The 19,009-nt window shown below is 36.0% G+C and overlaps 1 long non-coding RNA gene across 1 annotated transcript; it reads left to right on the top strand.

Moving 5' to 3' along the window:
* Window positions 1-4,820: 4,820 nt before the first annotated feature.
* On the top strand, window positions 4,821-6,317 carry LOC147505512 (uncharacterized). The gene is made up of 2 exons (XR_015220614.1): window positions 4,821-5,266; window positions 5,493-6,317. It is a non-coding gene; the product is annotated as an uncharacterized LOC147505512 (long non-coding RNA).
* Window positions 6,318-19,009: the final 12,692 nt, after the last annotated feature.

Raw genomic sequence — 19,009 nt, 5'->3', positions numbered from 1 at the left:
ATCGTTTAGTGATTTATAAAAATTAGAGAGAGGTGTCTCTAGTTCTTTAGCCATTGATGCAGGTGTAGTGTGTGAAATTCTAGATAGGCGTGTGATATTGTGTCTAAAAAAAAAAAAAAAAAAAAAAACCTGATTATACTAGAATTGAAACTCCTATAACAGAAAAGGCGAGGAGTGTAAGGAGTACCTAAATGCCTCCTTGCTACGCTTATGAATAACGTCTTGTATACGCGAGCTCAGTCTATTTAATAAATTAGAAACACTGAATAACTTGAAGAAATGGAAGCTTCTACTAACCTGTGAAGATCGAGTCGCTCGAAGAGGGCGAGGGTACGCATTTCGAGAAATTTCCTAGTAGTAGGTGGTCGGCCCCCCTAGCTTCAATTCCAGCGCTTTAGCGCGAAGCCTTCGAAATTTGCTGTGAAGGGCGCAGGTCGCGCCCGTGCCCGAGGAGATTTCTAGTGAGTTGAGCATGGAGGGCACTCAGAATTTGCCTGTAAACGGCACAGGTCGTGCTCGTGCCTGAGGCGATTTCCAATGAGTTGAGCGCGGGGGGATCTCAGAATTTGACTGACACGGGTGCAGGTCGCGCTCTTGCCTTCGGCAATGTCCAGTAAGTTTAACGTACTCCAAAAAATTTGAAAATTTTACTGTACTTTGATAAGACGTCTATCAAGTACTCTGTAAAATTTCAGATCAATCGGAGGAATGAAAGTCCTTCTACTTTCAAAGTTTGTGAAATAGTTTTCAGACACAATACAAGCAACCGAATGGTTAACCAATCAAAATAGAGTCAAAAATCACCAAACTTTTACTGGAGACTCCTGACAGATCCTACGTGTTCGTGTAAAATGTTTAGAGCAATTGGAGTTCTAAAAACCCTCCTTATCGGCTGGTGTTCCACAAATTAAGTGTTTGCAAAACTGCAGAAACACACTGAAAACAATCCACTAGTTCGGTAGTCAAAACAAATAAAAACTCGTCAAAGTTTTACTGCAAAATCTTGACTTATGATAGATACTCCTGTAAAAATTTTAAAATTTTTAGAACTTCCTAAGTAACCCTACTCGTCTGTTTTTCAAGAACTTACGGTTTGAAAACTGAAATGCAGCACTGTAAATATCATATTAGTTCACTAGGTAAAACAACTAGGAAAAATGTGAAAAAATTATAGTAAATCAATAACACCTTAAGGATTACTCCTATAACTGTTCAGAATTTTTTGAAATTTACAAATACCTTTACTGCAGTGTTTTCCTCTGTGAATCCACAACCCCTATGCCTAAAATAGTGAACAGTACCGAAAATACAAGAAATAAGAATGAAAAATTAAAAGGGTGGGTGGGTTGAGAATGGGGGATTGTCCTTTGGATTCAAGCAATTGAATTCTTGTCCTGAAAGAGTTTAACACAAATAATCAATTAACTAAATAAGTGCTTAGATTAATATTCCTACTCTCAATTCATTATGCAATATATAAAGAGTACACCATTTGATATACATAAAAACAGTTAAACACTAATATTAATGTTAACAACACTAATACGTAATATTACCATTTTTATGTTATCAATTATATTTCCTTACTCTCTCAAATAATAATGAAGCAATATAGATAATAGTATGGATTCGTTCCACTTTTAAACTACCAAGACTTAATAGGATTCAACTAATTAAATCAAGAGGAAAGTGGTGAGAGTAATAATTATATTGATAATAAACTAATTATGATTATGTTATTAATTAAAACGTAAACTAAATAAACTAAACTAATATAAATAAGGTTTTGATGGAAAAGAATAATATAGAGGAAGTAATAAATCCATATATGCAAGTTTATTCATAATTCATTTAGTTCATGTATTAATAAGTCATCATCTCTATCAAATTCCGTAATGCAATGAAATAAAGATTCCAACTTTGTAAGATCCCTAATCAACTATTACTTTCTCTAGTTAATAATTAATTAGCATGAGAGAATAGTACATCTATCAATCTCTTGTATAGAATTACGAAACTCTAGTTCAAAACTAACAATTTTTATATCTAAAAATATGAAAGCTTTAAACTTTAAACGCATAAACACAAATAACCAACAAAATCATAAACAATCCTCACACAGGCTTCATTAAAACTCCTTCTAATGGGAGTTTTAGCCTTGATCCATTGGACTGAAATTACTTAAACAATAAAGGGAAAGCATAATAAAAGAACTTGAAGTAAGAGGAGAATTGGATATGATAACTAAAGTTTTTTATTGAAAGGTTTAATGAAGGCTATAAATTTAAACTAAACTAAAAAGGAGAGAGAGAGAACCCTAATTTATAATAAACTAATGAGGGAGTAGCTAATCTTTGTTTTAGCCTTAACCCTATTTATATAGGAGAGGGTTAGGTTACAATTTCGTGCATGGGCTTTTAGGCTAGGTTATGGACCCATAAATCAAGTCCATAACCCAATTGGGTAAATCCACACTACTAAAAAAAGGGGTTTTTATCTCGGTTATAAAATTATCAATATCTCAGTTATGTTAATAAGTGAGATAATATGTCCCATAAACTAGTTATTAGCTATGAGTAGAATTATGTCATCTCGATTTTTATATATCCGAGATAAACCAAAATATAATTATCTCGCATGGTGTGGCACTGATATAATAGGAAATTATAGTTATCTCGCACTCAATCAAAATAATTGAAATTGTACTAAATATCTCGGCACTCAACTGATATAATTGATGTTAAACCAAATATCTCAGAATAGATAGGCAAAATAGATTAATAGAAAACAGAAATCGCAGAAAAGGAGGACACATTTAGATAATGGCAACCACCCCACTTCTCACCCACTCTTCACACTCTCTCGCACGAACTCAGGATGGCAACCACGCCCCACATTATACTCCCAGCCTCCCAAGCATCTCGCTTCTCCACTCTCCAACTCAACTCCCTTTTCATCTATATTGCCCTCTCCAACTCAACTCTCTCTTCATCTGTATTGCCCTCTCCAACTCAAAAACAATTCCTACTCCTTTCAGGTATGAAAATTTAATTTTTTACTTTTATGGATTGGGTTTTTTAGAAACCGATTATCTAATCTTGGGCTGGCCACTGGTTGGTACAGAACCAAGTATCTTTTCCAATTAGAAAGAGGGAGAAGAAGAAGAGTGAGAAAGAAGGAGAAAATATTATAAGAAGAAGAGTGAGAAAGAAGGAGAAAATATTATAAGGAAAGAAAAGATGAGGAGGTGGAAGCGGAAAATCATCGAATTTTGACGTCAAAACTTGGAGCTCGGTAGCTCGAAGTCGATTCTTGGAGTTGGGAATTCGCTAATCGGTGAGTAATCATTCTACCAATTTCTTGTGGATTTTGGAATTGAAAGTTTGGGTTTACCTATACCATTATTTTTCTTTGATTTGCTTTTATGAATACACATAGTTACTAAATCATGGACTATGGTGGAGGAGATATTTGAACCAATTGATATTATTACTTAGTTGATTTAATTGTTTGAGTATGTGGTATGATTGTCTAGCTGTATGGTTTGCTTAACGTTGATGTTGATCCCTCACCTCATTGTATTCTTCATATAAATTTTGGTGTGTATATATTGTTGTTCAGGTGGTGTTTATCAAGTGTATATAATCTGGTCATGAGTTGGCACACTATGTTTGATTGCCTAGTATTATTAAAATCATATGTGGGAAATGTTAGACTTACATCTTAAAATATCAGAGAATATAATTTTAGTTGTATTTGTGACTTGTATCCATTTTTTAAGTTTTGAACATTTTGAATCATTCATGAAACAAAAAAACTGGAACACTAATACTTGTGTCCTGTTTGGAGCTAATGTTTGTATACTTTGAGTTTATGTTAGATTTTCCTCAAAACATGAAAAACCATGTTTCTTGGGTATGCTTTTTATAACAATAAGTCGTTCTTCATTTGATTGGGAGTGTGAACAGTTAGGAAGTCGATAAAGTACACCATCAGAAATCTGTCTTCTGAAAATCAGGATCTGCGTCAGTTTTGGAGCCACATTTTCACGTAGTTTGGCTGAGATTTAAACCCATACTAAAACATGAAAAAGTAAGACCCGTGTGTCTTCTTTCCAACCCAGTTGGTCTCGGTGTATTCCAAGGCCTGTGGAGATAGTTAAGATGTCTAAAAGTTTGGTTGGCAGAAAACAATGCGTCAGAAATCAGTTTCTGCGCACTGTGTTCGAGCCTACTTTTAGCATATTTAGAACGAGATTGAGAATTTTCGTAAAACATAAAGAAGTAAGGTCTGTGTGTTATCTTTATAACGCAAAAAGCCTCGCTGCTTTCGAATATCTGTGGAAAGAGTTGTACTATTCCGAAGATAGTCTGTTAGAAATCTAGTTTGCTGAAAATCAAGATTTTTACCGTTTTCGACCTAAGTTTTCTTCTAGATGGGCTGAGATTGGAACTTTGAGTTCTACCTAAAAAAGTAAGTCTACATAACCTAGTTTCTAAATAATCAAGTTACATGTGATTTGGATGAATGTAGGGAATGTTTTTACTTTTACAAGTTGGCTAGAAAACCTACCGTGTCCTCTTTCCAGGTGCACGGACCTATTGTGAGGAATATTTCTAGAAATGAAGTAAGAGCTTCTTAATCATTCCTGAGTGTTTTGTATGTTGTTTGTATCTAGGGTTCCGATGGGAGCTCTAAAACAATTTTAGAATTGAAATAAGACAAATGATTGATAATGACTGTTTATTTAACTTGTTGAGAATGTTTGCACTGTGCTAGTGACTATCGAGGTAAAAAGGGTTTTAAAACTTCGGGGAGGGTGATGAGTGGAAGAAAAAGCCTGATATATCAAATTCATCAAGTGTAGTTCAGGTCACATCAGAAACATGATCTAGCAGTAAAGGCACAGGTAACATCACTACTTATGAGAACTTTGATTCAGTTTTTCAAGAGGATGCGATCGAGAGAAAGGAATGCAACATTTGCTCCTGTAACAAGTGATTATCATAAGGCAAAAGTATTGTTTGTCTCAATTGCTTTCTCACCACCCGATTCCCAATTTAAGCTCAAAGGTTGGTCAATAACTAGTTAGAATTTTTTTATTATTGTATGACCATCAATTACGTGTTAACACACCTAGTTAGAACCTTTTGTTATTGTTGTGTGGATAAAGCTAGTTATTGTAATGGGAAAAGCACAGCTATATTAATAGATCACTTCAATACCCTTATCAAGCTTGCCCTTTCCGAAGACGCCGGCGATAGAGGTACTCTCCTCTCTCTAATAATTCACTTCTGCTTCACTCTTTTTTTTATACTTCATTTTTTAGCACAAACCCCACTCATGTTGTACCATATTATGTCCTTTCCTTAAATGTTTTAAATGTTGATAAAAACTATTCAAATCTAAAAATTGTTGGTTTTTTATTGGATTCTGATATGTCATCTTTAGTGCCATTAATTTATGTGTTATATTTATCGGGTTGCTTCTAGGGGACGTCACTTGTTTGGCCACCGTTCCAATTGATATGAAAGTAGAAGCACATTTCTTCGCCAAGGAGGACGACATCATTGCTGAAATTTCTCTTGCAGAGATGATATTTAACGAGGTCAATCCTTTATTGGAGGTATGTAGGGACATAGTTTGGCAAAGTTTCTGGTAAGGTCACTGCTACAACATTTTTATACTTGTTTAACCCTTCCTTTTTTTTCCCCCTTCTTCTTTTGTTTATATTCTCTTTTATTGTGTGGTTCTATTGCTTAGAAGTAATTTCTAAGCAATGTGAGGACCCTGTATCTATCCTACCAGAGCTTCATAGGGGTGAGATAACTTCCAGTGGCACACATAGTAATGATGTTCTTGAGCAATCAAATAATTATATTCAGGTAGGGGCCTCCACTAAAGATGCACTTCAAGTTGAGTCCTCAATTGCCAAGCGTTCGCTCCAGAGCGTGGAGATATTCTTATTGACATCAATGCAACCGTTCCGCTCCAGAGCGTGGAGATGTTCTTATTGACATCAATGACCGATTCCCTCGGGATTTCCTATCAGATATATTTTCAAAGGAAAGATTGGCTGAAGACTCCTCTAGCATAAGTCCATTGTACAGTGATGGAACTGGATTGAGCATGAACATGGAAAACCATAATCCTAAACATTGGTCATTCTTTAAGAAGTTAGCACAGGATGAGTTTGTTTGAAATAATGTTTCTCTTATGGATCAGGACCATCTTTGATATTCGTCTCCACTTACTAAAGTTAAGATCATGTTTGACATTGTTCTTTCTTATCTTAATGAAATAAGTTCTTCAAAGAATTTACTTATGTTGGGTTGCTTTTGTTAATTGGTGGTGATGTTTATGAATATGAAAGGGAATGTGGTGGTTTGGGACAGGTTTTTGTTTGCTGGTTAATTGTCATGAGCAATACCAGCAAAAAATGACAAAGGGTGAGATAAAAGGTTGTCCAATAATCTCCCGGCATTTCCAAAAGAATTTATCACGGTTATTTTTTGATATTATCTCGGTTTCAATAAAAAAAACATCTCATTTTTCTTCTATACTAATTGGTTTCAATCAACAATTTATCTCGGTTTTATTTAGAAAACTGAGATAATATAGTTAGATAAGATGTCAAACTTCTGAGATAATTTAGTAGCTTATTATCTCGATTTTATAGAACTCTATTATCTCAGTGGATTTTACCTCGATTGTTTTTTCCTAGAAAACCGAGGTAAAAACTCTAACATCTCACTTTTTAGCTGAGCTTATAAGCCCTTTTTTTAGTAGTGCCAAGACTTCAAATTCTGGTCGTATTACTGTAGCACGCAATTTCACCAACTTATACGGCTCTGATCGATTCAAGGCCTGGACCATTGGAAAGAGCTTTCTCGAGTTGGTCATTTTGATATAAAATGGGCCTAATTCCGAAGCCTGAGTCTAAAGATATGGCCTTTTAAAGTTCTATTGACTTTTCTTCAGCTTTCTAATCTGGTTTGATTTTTACTTAAAATCTTTGACTTGGGCTTTTTAAGGGCTTTTTCTCCATGAAACTTGGGCTTTCTCCATAGCACTTTCATAGCAATCACTTTAGCTCCTTTTAGCGCCTAATTAGTAACGAATTTACATTTATTCAACTCCGAAGCCTAAAATACTCAAAAGCATGTAATTAGTGATAAACCTATATTATTAATAATATAATTGGCTAAATAGAAATACTATTAAAATGTTAAAACTACAGTTTGGGGCTCTTATCAGCAGCATTACGAACAATGGTAACCCCTGATTTCTTAGGGACTATGTGAATAAGACTTACCCATTCACTATCGGAAATGGGATATATGATCCCTGCATCAAGTAACCGTAAGACTTCCTCCCTAACCACCTATTTCATGGCAGGGTTCAAGCGACGCTGAGGTTCGCTTGAAGTCTTCGCATTATCCTCCAAATGGATGTGATGCGTGCATACACCAGGGTCAATCCCTTTAATGTCATCCAGGGACCAACTGATAGCGGAACTATGTTCCCTAATCACCCTAATCAAACGTGCTTCTTCATCAGCAGATAACTGAGAAGATATGATCACCTGATGAATACCATCCGGATCAAGCTGGATGTATTTCAACTCAGCAGGAAGAGGTTTAAGCACAAGGGTGGGAGGAATGGGTAAAAAGGATTTCGGAGGATCCTCGTCTTGAGTAGTGAAGACCTGCTTAGGTAAGAGGTCCTCGAACTCAGAAAATGGAGCAATAGAAGGATCTAAGATAGGGGTAGAATCGAAAAGGGCGTTGACTTCCTCCAAGTAGGAGTCATCATCGAAATCGGAGCTACCGAAGGAAAGGAACTGGTGCATCTGATTTTCTGGAAATGTATTGTTGAAATAATCTTGAGCTAAGCTCTCGATCATGCTAACCTCCCCATCTATAGACGAATTCGATAACTGATTCATCATCTTGAAAATATTTACCTCAACAGAAAGATGACCAAAGGACGTAGACATCGAACCATCGCGGTAGTTTATGAGCGCGTTGGCAGTTGCCAAGAAAAGACGCCCTAAAATGATAGGAACAGAGTCATTAGCGACTTCTGTGTCTAGGATAACGAAGTCTGCTGGGTAGTAAAAATCTTGAACCTTAACCAGCATGTTTTAAACAACACCCTTAGGATACTTAATAGACCGATCCGCTAATTGCAACGTCATTTTAGTAGGTTGCATCTCCTGTAGACCTATTTGCTTATATAAATAATAAGGAAGTAAGTTAACACTTGCCCCGTGTCTAATAAGCGATCGTCGTATGGGTATCCCCAAGGTGCATTATGCGATGGGGCGACCATGGTCCTTGTATACTTAACGATTCCATTATGTTCGATATAGAGTTGGGAACCGCTCAGGTTAAAAAGCTCTTTTGGTATATTGGTCTTCCACCTAGTAGTGCACAACTCTTTTAGAAACTTAGCATGTTGTGGTAACTTTTTAATAACGTCAAAAAAAGGTAGGTTAATCGTTAGATTTTTAAAAACTTCCCTAATCTCATCAAAGTTAGTATCCTTGTGTAACATGGCTAGTCTCTGGGGAAACGGTGGGTTCTCTCTATATTTAGCATATGGATCAATATGAGTTTTAACCTTGGCTATTTTCCTTTTGGGTTGATGTTTAACTGGTACCTCTACAGGAGTAGGATCATCAGTTACTACTTCGGTATCTAGTAAAATATCAGGTGAAAGGACCACTGGTGGGGTAACAACATGCATAGTTACGGTGTTATCGACCACTCTGCCAGAATGGAGAGTGGTGATGGCATTTAGCTCACTTACATTAATATTGTCATTACTAAGATTACCGGTTACTTCAAAGGCTGTGTTTGGCATTTTAGGATTAGGTACGGCTTGACCTGGAAACACACCCTTTGGTTGGGTTTTCTCTTGGGCTAACTGCTGGATGGAAATATTAATGGATTGTAAAACCTGTTAGTTAGATTGATTCATGGATTGTATAAGTTGTTGGCTAACCTGTATGAAGGCGTCGAGATGATCCGGTTGTGTAGGTGTAGTGGTCATAGGTGGTGTGACTGGAACTATCTCACGTTAATTATTAACGGGTGGGTTGCGATAGTTATTAGTAACCGGAATGATACCTTTATTAGCATTATAATTATTATTATAAATTATTATAATTACTTTGTCCTTGTCCTTGTCTTGGTTGAGCTTGATTGTAATTTGGCGCTTGCCTAACATTTTGATTATTAAACCCTGGAGGTGTAACGTGATGATTATTTTTCCAACCGAAGTTAGGATGTTGTCTCCAAGGCACGTTAGGATTGCTATTAATGGAATAAACATTGTCCGGTTGAGCGGATGGTTGTTCATAGACTAGAGGACAATAGGAGTTGGGATGCTCAAGGCTGTAATAGAAATTATATGGAAGAGTGTTGACATTCATGACAGGAGTAGGTTGTTATTGGATAGAAATGACTTCTACCTTTTTAGTGAGAGATTCGATTAAAGTTTTAAGCTCAGGATCATATTTAACCTCAAACATACTAGCAGCCTTAACTATGGAAGAAGAATTACTGGAGCGGGGGATGTCATTACCCCCCCAGTTATTTTGATATTTAGATTGATCTTCCAAAAACCTATAAGCCTCAGAGGCACCTTTACTAAAGAAACTACCCCGAGTCATTATGTCAAGAACCTCTTTATGGTGATGTAAAAGCCCTTTGAAAAAGGCACGAACAAGCGTGTCTTTTGCAAGGTTATGATGTGGACACTCAATGAGAAGATCAGTGAATAGATTTCAGGCCTCTGAAAAGGATTCATGAGGATTCTGGCTGAAGAAATGAATCTTTTGAAGCATTTCATTTGTCTTTAGCAGTGGGTAAAACTGTTCCATGAATAATTGAACAAGTTTGGCCCATGAGTCCACAAAGTTAGGCGCTTGGGTAGTTGACCAAGATGCCGCCTTATCGGTGAGGGTGAAGGGAAACACCCTCAATTTAATTTGCTTTGAACCAACAGTAGGATGATGAAATGTGGTAAGAACTTGTTCTATCCTATGCATATGCTGATAAGGTTTCTCATGGTCTAACCCATGAAAAACTGGTAACAAATTAAATATATTCGGGGGGATTCAAAAATCCCCCACTGGGTCTGCAATAACGATGCAAGACTTAGGGCTATCGTTAAGGGCTTTGAAAAAATCAGAGAGAGGAGTCTCTGTTTCGTCAGCCATTTGTGCAGGTGTAGTGTGTGGTATTCTAGATAGGCATGTGCGTTGGCGTTTACGATAAATAACCGAAGATGGTTTACTAGTACCGGACCTTAGTTTCAAACAAGGCTAAGGCCAATATAAAACAAACCACGAACAAACAGTCAACAAACCCTGATATGCTAGAATTAATTCTCTAACAGAAGAGGCGAGGAGTGGAAGCAGGAGTACCTGAATGCTTCCTTGCTACGCGTTTAGTGTATTCACGAAGATAGAAACATTGAATAACTTAAATGAAATGAGTTGGAAACTATAACTTATGAAAATCGGGCAAATTCGTGGGTATGGTAGGCTTTGAACTAAGTGAAGGGTGCGAAGGCTCTTGCCCTAACCAACCAATGTCTAGTGTTTTAGGGCTACGCCTCTCGAGATAGCCTACTATGGGCGCGGGCGCACTCTGTGTAGATTTCTGAAAAAAATATTTTTAAGCCAAACAAACACAGTCAGAACCAAACAAGGGTGGGTGGGTTTAATGAGATTTTGGTAGGGACGAAAATACTAAAGGAAACGAATTTAAATAGAACTAAGATGGCAGCGTGCCATTTGATAAACTAGGAATTATCCTTTACTCCTACTTAACTAATTAAACTTAAACATAAGTAAAGAATAATAATTTTACTCTTAATTATCAAAGTTATCTACTCTTTTGAATCATGCAATAAATTGAGTAGAGAATTATTCAAACGTAAGTTTCTGCTGGCTTAATCGATACTAACAAAATAGTTGAGAGTAATGAATTGAAATTATACTACTATGGCAAGTGAACTTAAATAGATGTTTAACTTATACTATGATAAATGAATATTGAAATGTGAATATGGAGAAGAAATTAGGGGAATTTGAATCCACTTGATGTATTCCTAATATGCTAGTGTAGATTATTGCAGTCCTAATCAAATAAGATTAAGTGTTGATCCCTAATTACTCATGACAATCTCTGCCAACTAATAATTAGCATGTGAGAAAGTCCAACCCATTCTCATGGCGAATCAACTATCTTTCTAGAGTGAAACTCTTAACAAGCAATAATTCTAACTAACATATCAAGTCTTCATCAAACCCCTCTAATGGAGGTTTAGCTAGAGGTCATTAGACTATCATAAACAAATATATAAGAAGGAGACATAATGAAGAACAATAATGAACTTTTATTATACTAATGAATACTGAAGAACAATAATTAACTAAGGTTTAAACTAATAACTAAGTCTAAATCCTAATTATCTATCTCTAATTAATTATATCTATCTAAGTCTAAGTATATCTAATTATATGCCTTAGTCCTCTTTATATAAGAGAGGCTATGTCTACATTTTCGTGCATGGGCTTTGGAGCCATGTTTTGGGTCCTTAAATCAAGCCCAAAACCTAATTACATAAGTCCAAAAAGGGTTTCTCTGCTGAAAATTACTGCAACAGCCTTTTCGTCTACTTCTGCTCCTCTGATTGGGTTAAAGCCTAGACCGTTAGAAAGCTCTTTCCGAGCCAGTAGTTTTGACATATAATAAGCCCAATTCCAAGGTTTGAGTCCAAAGATACGGCCTGTGGAAGTTCTATTGACTTTTATGCTCTATTTCAGCCCACGTTGACTTTGACTTTTCAACTTTGACCTGGCTTTAAAAAGGCTTTTTCTTCTTGAATCTTGGCCTTTAATCATAGAACTTCTTAGCAACCAACATTTGCTCAGTTATCTCACAAAAGTGACATGTTTCTTCACATATTTGACTCCAATGCCTCACTACACCAGAAAAAGCGTTTACTAACGGTTATATCCGTTACTTATATTTTTACTAACGGTTATATCCGTTAGCTCTGGGACGTCACTCTCACTTAGGCCAAATTTAGTAACAGATATAACCGTTACTGATAATACTTTTAGTAACGGTTATATCCGTTACTAAAATTCTTTGTAACAGATAGCCAATTGTTGATGGCCCGATTAAATGTCATTTCTAACGGATATATCCGTTAGTAATGGATATGCTAGTTACTAACTATTGTTTGTAACGGAAATATCCATTAGTAAACTGTAGCCACTAAAAAAAATAATAATAAATCCTAGGTCAAATAATGTCCACCATGCACATCTAGTTTTAGCAAATATGATATAAATGACACATTCCACAAACTTAATTAACAAATGAATAACAAAAAAGGTTTCTTTTCAACACAAGAAAAGAAAGTTGGAAACAAGACTTGTTCTAATCAAGCAAAAATTGAAAGCAAGTAAATAAACAAAAATGAAGTAAGCCAAAATAACAAAATATAATTCATAAGACCAAATAAGAACATACGAGTTCCATAAAATGCACAAGTACACCATCATTCTCATTCAAGAATATAACACTCATTCTATCACTGTTAAAGTTCTCTAGTCACTAGCAAACACAAACACAAACACAAAATACTTAAGTACCAAAGGCTTTTGATACTTAGCCCTTCACAGAAGAACTAAACACCAAGGGCACCAAAGACCACCACCCACCACGGCAAGCACCCAGTCCATCCATGGCAAACAAGCGTGCGGCAGGTACCCAACAACAGACACCAACACACACTCCACCCAAAGAAGCAAAGCACCCGGCCAGTCCATGGCAACAGCAATGGCCAGCGGTAACAACACCGGCCGGCAGAATCCACCCAAAGACACAACACCACACGCACACACTAATGGTGTAGGCGGAATACTTCAAAACATAAAAGATTATGCTTAAATGCTATAGATCAAGTTGGGACAAAAATATATCCCCGGAAGATTAGACAATGAATTGATAAACAAATTGAATAGTTGAACTTAGTTTTCTTTTCGGCTGATGAAACAAATTGGGAAAAGCATTGTAAGTTTTCAATAATGATGGTTTTATTAGTATGATGACTTCATAAAAGCTTACCTCGGTGACCAAGATGTCCGAAAGTAATCGGAGGTTTTGCTCATGTTATTACGTCTTCTAGTAACAATCTCTATCGAAGCACCCCATAGCTATAAACATCGACCTTCTCTGTTAATTGACCATGTGATAGATACTTTTCGGAGCCATATATCCTCTGCAATATAAAAAAAAGTTAATATGTTCTCATTATAAACATAAATTTGTTCATAAATTCTCTAGTAAACATATATGAAAGGAGATGTGCTAATCTTTGCTTCTTCATAATAATACATATATGGAATTATGTATGATCTTTATATGGAGAGTGTAAGTAAGAGGTGGTACAACACGATTCTATGGAAACTAACTCATTTTGTAGGCTGACATATATATATCTTTAAATTATTTTGAATTGAAAAAGTGAATGCCACTTACAATGTGCCTGCAATGGCGGTGCTGATATGGCCTTTGTCATCTTGGAAAGATCTTGCCAACCCAAAATCAGCAATTTCAGCTTGGTGCTTAGAATCCAAAAGGAGATTGCTAGCCTTTATATCTCTGTGAATGATTATAATCTTCGAAGTTCTCATGCAAAATCATCCCTTCACCAGAGTGCCTTTAATAATCTTGGATCTCTTCTTCCAGTTCAATGTTTTTCCTCCTGGATCGATGTATCTTTGTTTATGTGATTCAAAATTGAAACTTAGTTTCATTTTAAGAATATTTATCAAAAGTGAGGCAACAAGAGTAGTTTCATTGGTAATCTAGTTTGTTGGTAAGTGTAAAAAAGCATTGAATCACGCTTCAGATGGTCCTATGCATTATCTCGGACTTTAACAATTTGCGGTCGATCTATTGAATATACCATAGTTAAACTATTGAATTTTGACATCTTTGTTCACATGCATATAATTAAAAGTAGGCGTAAGTTTAAGAAAGTACCAAATAGGAACCCCATCTAAGCTCCTGTTTGGGAGGAACTCATAGACGAAGACTTTCGTGTCTGAACAACCTCAACCCATTAACCCAACAACCCTACCAGGTTTTGTGCCCTAAACCTATTAGGTTGACTTCGTTATAGAAATCTCCAACAATAATGCATTTGTTAACAAAAGCCTCTTAACAAAGAACCTCTCTTCCATCGGCCTAAAACTCCCACCGATTGATCACCAACAAAGTAAAAGTGGTTTTCATGATATGTCAAAAGTCTCCGTTATTTCAAATTTTATGAATGTTTTTTTGGCCATTGCAAGTTGCAATAACAATGTTTATATCTGCATAGTTTTGCAACTTACCTTGTATCTTGTCCCTAATCCTCCCTAATCCAATCTTGTTGGCAATGTTAAATGATCCATGGCATATTGTAGTGTCGAATACTTGAAGTTCTAAGAAACAAGGGAGATTGTCATTTAGCATTTCTCCTCTAATGGGGCTTCAATAACTTCAAACTCAAGACCACAAAAGTGAAAAGGAAAAAAAAATCAACACCTTCAACACAATATTCATTTTGTCTACAAATTGTTATCCTTATAATCACCCAGATCAATCTCATGGTGCCTCTCACAGTCTGCTGTAAAAAAAAAAAAAAAAAAAAAAAAAAAAAAAAAAAAAAAAAAAAAAAAAAAGTTAAACGACTAACACCACCGCATCCTTTGTTCACAAAATCTACGGTAACTTTGATGAGCAAAAGGAAAACTCAAAGTCAGGTTATATATATTCAAGCAAGCACAGTAATCACATCCCTAACTATTCATCATTTTCAGAAATAGGATAAAAATTTAAAAGACTTTATTACTTTATAAAACTAAAGCAACAAATTACAGTACTGAAAAAAAAAACCCATCTACATCTTCATTACCCTAATTTGTTTTCAAAGCCTGGTAATCAAAAAGAAACTAGAGGCAAATTATATACAATTATTAGAGTCGATATCCTACCAATTGAAAGAGCAAGACCGAAGACCTCCCCATTATGCCCTTAAAGTAGTGTCAATGAACACAACGCCGTAATACTTAATTCTTTGCCGTAATACTCTTGGAGATTGAAAAGGAATTCAAATTGAGAATTTTTTAGGAAACCCCATTGAATAGATTGGTGCTCCAAGCGCATGGCGGTAAGTTGAATAGCTGGAACTTAATAGAAGTGAAATTAAAAAAAAAAAAATAGATTTAGACAAATGAGAGAAAACAGATCGAGCGAGAGCTTACCTTGTCTCCACCATTACAAATGAGAGAAACGCCTTTTACCTAAAAAATCCCTAAAATCTATGAACACTATTTTAAGAAAACCGCATGGGATTAAATCTAAGAACAATAAGGAAATCAGAGGGTAGAGTACCTTTGTTCTTCTTAACAAATGACGAGCCTTTCCTCTTCGAGTGATAGATCAGAAGGAAAACATTGTCTTCCTCGTTAAACTTTACTTTCTTTCTTTTTTGGTTTTTTTTTTAAACTTTTACCATTTAGATGCTCTACTTTTTTTGTTCTTTTGTTTTATTTTCTTTTTCTCACTTAAACATATATTAAAAAATAATTAAAATATCTTATTTGGAATATATCCTAACGAAAAACTTGATAAGTAACGGATATATTCGTAAGAAGGTTGGTAACGGATATATCCGTTAGAAATTAAAAAAGTGGTCTGTTAGGAATTGACCATTCTGGTGTAGTGCCTGAAATACATAAACGCACGTAAACAGTACTAACTCATATTTATTATATACATAATTGGTCTAAATGTAATGATATTAAGGGGTTAAAACTATAGTTTTGGGCTCTTATCAATCCACCATGCAATTCGATTGACTATTATTAGTTAGTTATCGAATTACTTTTCTTGATCCCTAGCAAACAACCTACATCTCTATAGTCATTGCTTGATTAGCAAGAGAGATTAGCACCCCCCACAAATCTCTTTGATGGGGTTTCTAATCTCTAGCCCCTTGTTATGAGTTCTATCTCTAGAAACTCACAACAATAGACTTGAAGTTCTAATGCGAAAATAATAACAACTATTAACTAATTATCCTCAAATGACTTTATAAACCCCCTTTAATGGAGGTTTAGCCTTGTTTCATTGGATTCATTAATCTAAAATAGTGAATTAAAGAGATAAATAATAAAATAAGACTTAAATATGATAAACTAAAGATTTATTTGATAAGGTTTTAATGGAGGCTACAATGCTAACCTAATTCTAACCCTAAACTAAACTACAACTACACTAATTATTAACTAAGGAGAGGAAGGGAGGAATAAGTTTAGCCTTGACCCTCTTTATATAGGAGAGGGTTAGGGTTACATTTTCGTGCATGTGTCAAAAAGGGAGACTTTGGGCCTTTAATGTGAGCCCAAAGTCCATTAGGTTAAGTCTAAAAGGGCCAATTCTGCTAGAAATTATTCAGTGCTCTTTTTGTCCACTTTTACAGCTCTGATTGGGGCAAAGCTGGGTCCATTGGAAAGATTATTCAAGGCTCGAGTTTAAGGATATGCCCATTTGAAGTTCTATTGACATTTCTGTTCTTTTTCTACCCGAATTGACTTTGACTGGGCTTGAAAAAGGCTTTTCTTCATGATTCTTGGGCTTTAAACGTAGAATTTCCTCATCAATCATCTTGACTTATTTTCCATGAAAAATGACATCTTTAAGCACATAAACAGCTTCAAGACCTGAAATACACAAAAACACGTAAACATTACTAACTCTTATTTATTATAAACATAATTGGCCTAAATGTAATACTATTAAGGGGTGTAAACTACACTTTTTGGTACTTATCAATGAGTGACCTTGACTCAAAAAGTCAATAGTACAAGTCAAGGATCACGCAAAGTCAACTCCACCCCAAGTGTGTGTAAGCACAACTTGGGAGGTAACTTTTCACCCTCCTCGAATCCCAAGTTAGAGGATATTTGAATGTTCTAAGTAAGTATATTTGGTGATTGATTTGCACTTAATCACATACTTGCACTTGTCATTTCAATTCCTAAACTGGACTAAGGCCTAAGGCCGGCCGAAAGAGACTAGGTGTCGGACTTGATACTCACCGACACAATAACTAGCCTTGTTTGATCAACCATTGGTTCCAATGGCCAATTGGTACACTTGATTAAAATTAAACCAACCATGGCTAGTGGAATTTAGCTCGGTGTTCATTACTAGGAACCAACTAAGGAGAAGGACTTTGGGAAAACTCCACATCAATCGATCTCCCTTTTAGTTGGGGTGAGTGTTGTTGTGGGGTATTAATTTGACCTCAGGCTTGCTCATCTAAGCGCTCAGTGAAGATTGGATTCCAGCCCACGGTGAAAACTCCGATTCTCGAATAGGAACACAACTTGAAAGAGGCGAAATGACCCTATTAGTTGTTGAATAATTAGGATTGCATATTGAATGACATTTGTATTTTGCATCATACACTAGAATATCGATCATCTGCATCCATCACTATGTCATCACCGTGGTCCACAAGTTTTCATGGCTCACATTTGCAACATCATGTTTCACATGATAACCATCATTCTACTCTAACTTTGGAGGACTTATTGACACACTTCATCACTCAACATGAGCACTCACAAGTACTTGCACACATTAATAATTTGCACACTCACTGTGATGATACTTATATGGTTCCCCAAGAAAATCATGCTCTCAAGGATCTTCTTTGTTAGTATATGGAAAAACAAGTGCATTTGACTCAGACTACGAATCAGGCCATTCTTAGTCTTGATTTTTATGATGATATTGTCATTAATCCACCATTTCATGAATCATATGAGGAGGATCCTTTACTTCCATTAAGGGTGATCATATAACATACTCTGAAGAGCCTAGTGATCCTAAGACTTTAAGCGTACAGAATCAAGTTGAGACTTGTGATCTGTCCTTGTCTAAGGCTCCTAGCTTAGTGCACCCGAGCCCAAATGTTGTTGTTCAAATGAAGCATCATATAATGTTGTATTTTCACACCTTTGCTTTAATGAACTTTCAAACTTTCATGGAAGATCCTTTCATTTTTCATGGAAGAAATAGAAAATGCACCTTTTGTTGACCATTCACATGTTGATGAGCGTAAGGGAGGCATAATACCTCTTGATCACATAGATGAACCCTTTTCCGATGAGGAATTTATTCATTTATGCTCGCAAGATTTTTCAAACATAGACATAATAGAGGCCCTTCAGGAGTTCACAAAGTCTAGCGACCCAACTCTTCATGACATTGCCACTGCGTATATTTTTGGGTCATTAACACATAATGAGTTACCCCCTTGTGATACCGTTGATTTGTATGACCCATTATCCTTTGAAGTACCTGAAAAATGTTTTTCTGTCGTCGATCGATCATCTTTAAGAAACTCTGCAAATAGACTGGACTTGTTGGCATCAAAAGTCCTTTATGACTTTTTGAACCCACACTGTAAAAAGTTCTTGCAAGAAACGTTAAACCTAGACTCTGAGCCTCATGATGTGTCGCAGGTTTCACTGACGTCTAAATATTTTCATGGTACAAACTTGTTATGGTCTATTCCATTTCCTTACATACATTATGATAGTCGTCAATCAAGGAAGATCATCATTACTTTCTTTGACATGCCATCTCATCCCATGGGATAGGGCGACCATTCTATCTCTTTCCCTTCGAACAATCCTCAACTCCTCCACCTATTATTGTACACCAAAAATATTTTCACCATCATTATGTGCATGAGTCTCAGGGAAAAGTCTCGAGTATCTGACTATAAACGACTCAGTTTTTCTCTCGGTATACTCCACTCTATTCTCATCTTCTGGGAGTACACCATTAAGGAAACCGGTCCCTCCCTTTGGAGTATGTGGTTGCAAGCACCGGATCTTTAGTCCACATTTTAATTT

This window comes from Coptis chinensis, chromosome 4 (assembly GCF_015680905.1).
Source record: "Coptis chinensis isolate HL-2020 chromosome 4, ASM1568090v1, whole genome shotgun sequence".
Lineage (NCBI taxonomy): Eukaryota > Viridiplantae > Streptophyta > Magnoliopsida > Ranunculales > Ranunculaceae > Coptis > Coptis chinensis.
Note: the sequence above shows the minus strand (reverse complement) of the source record. Positions and strands in the feature narration are given on the sequence as shown.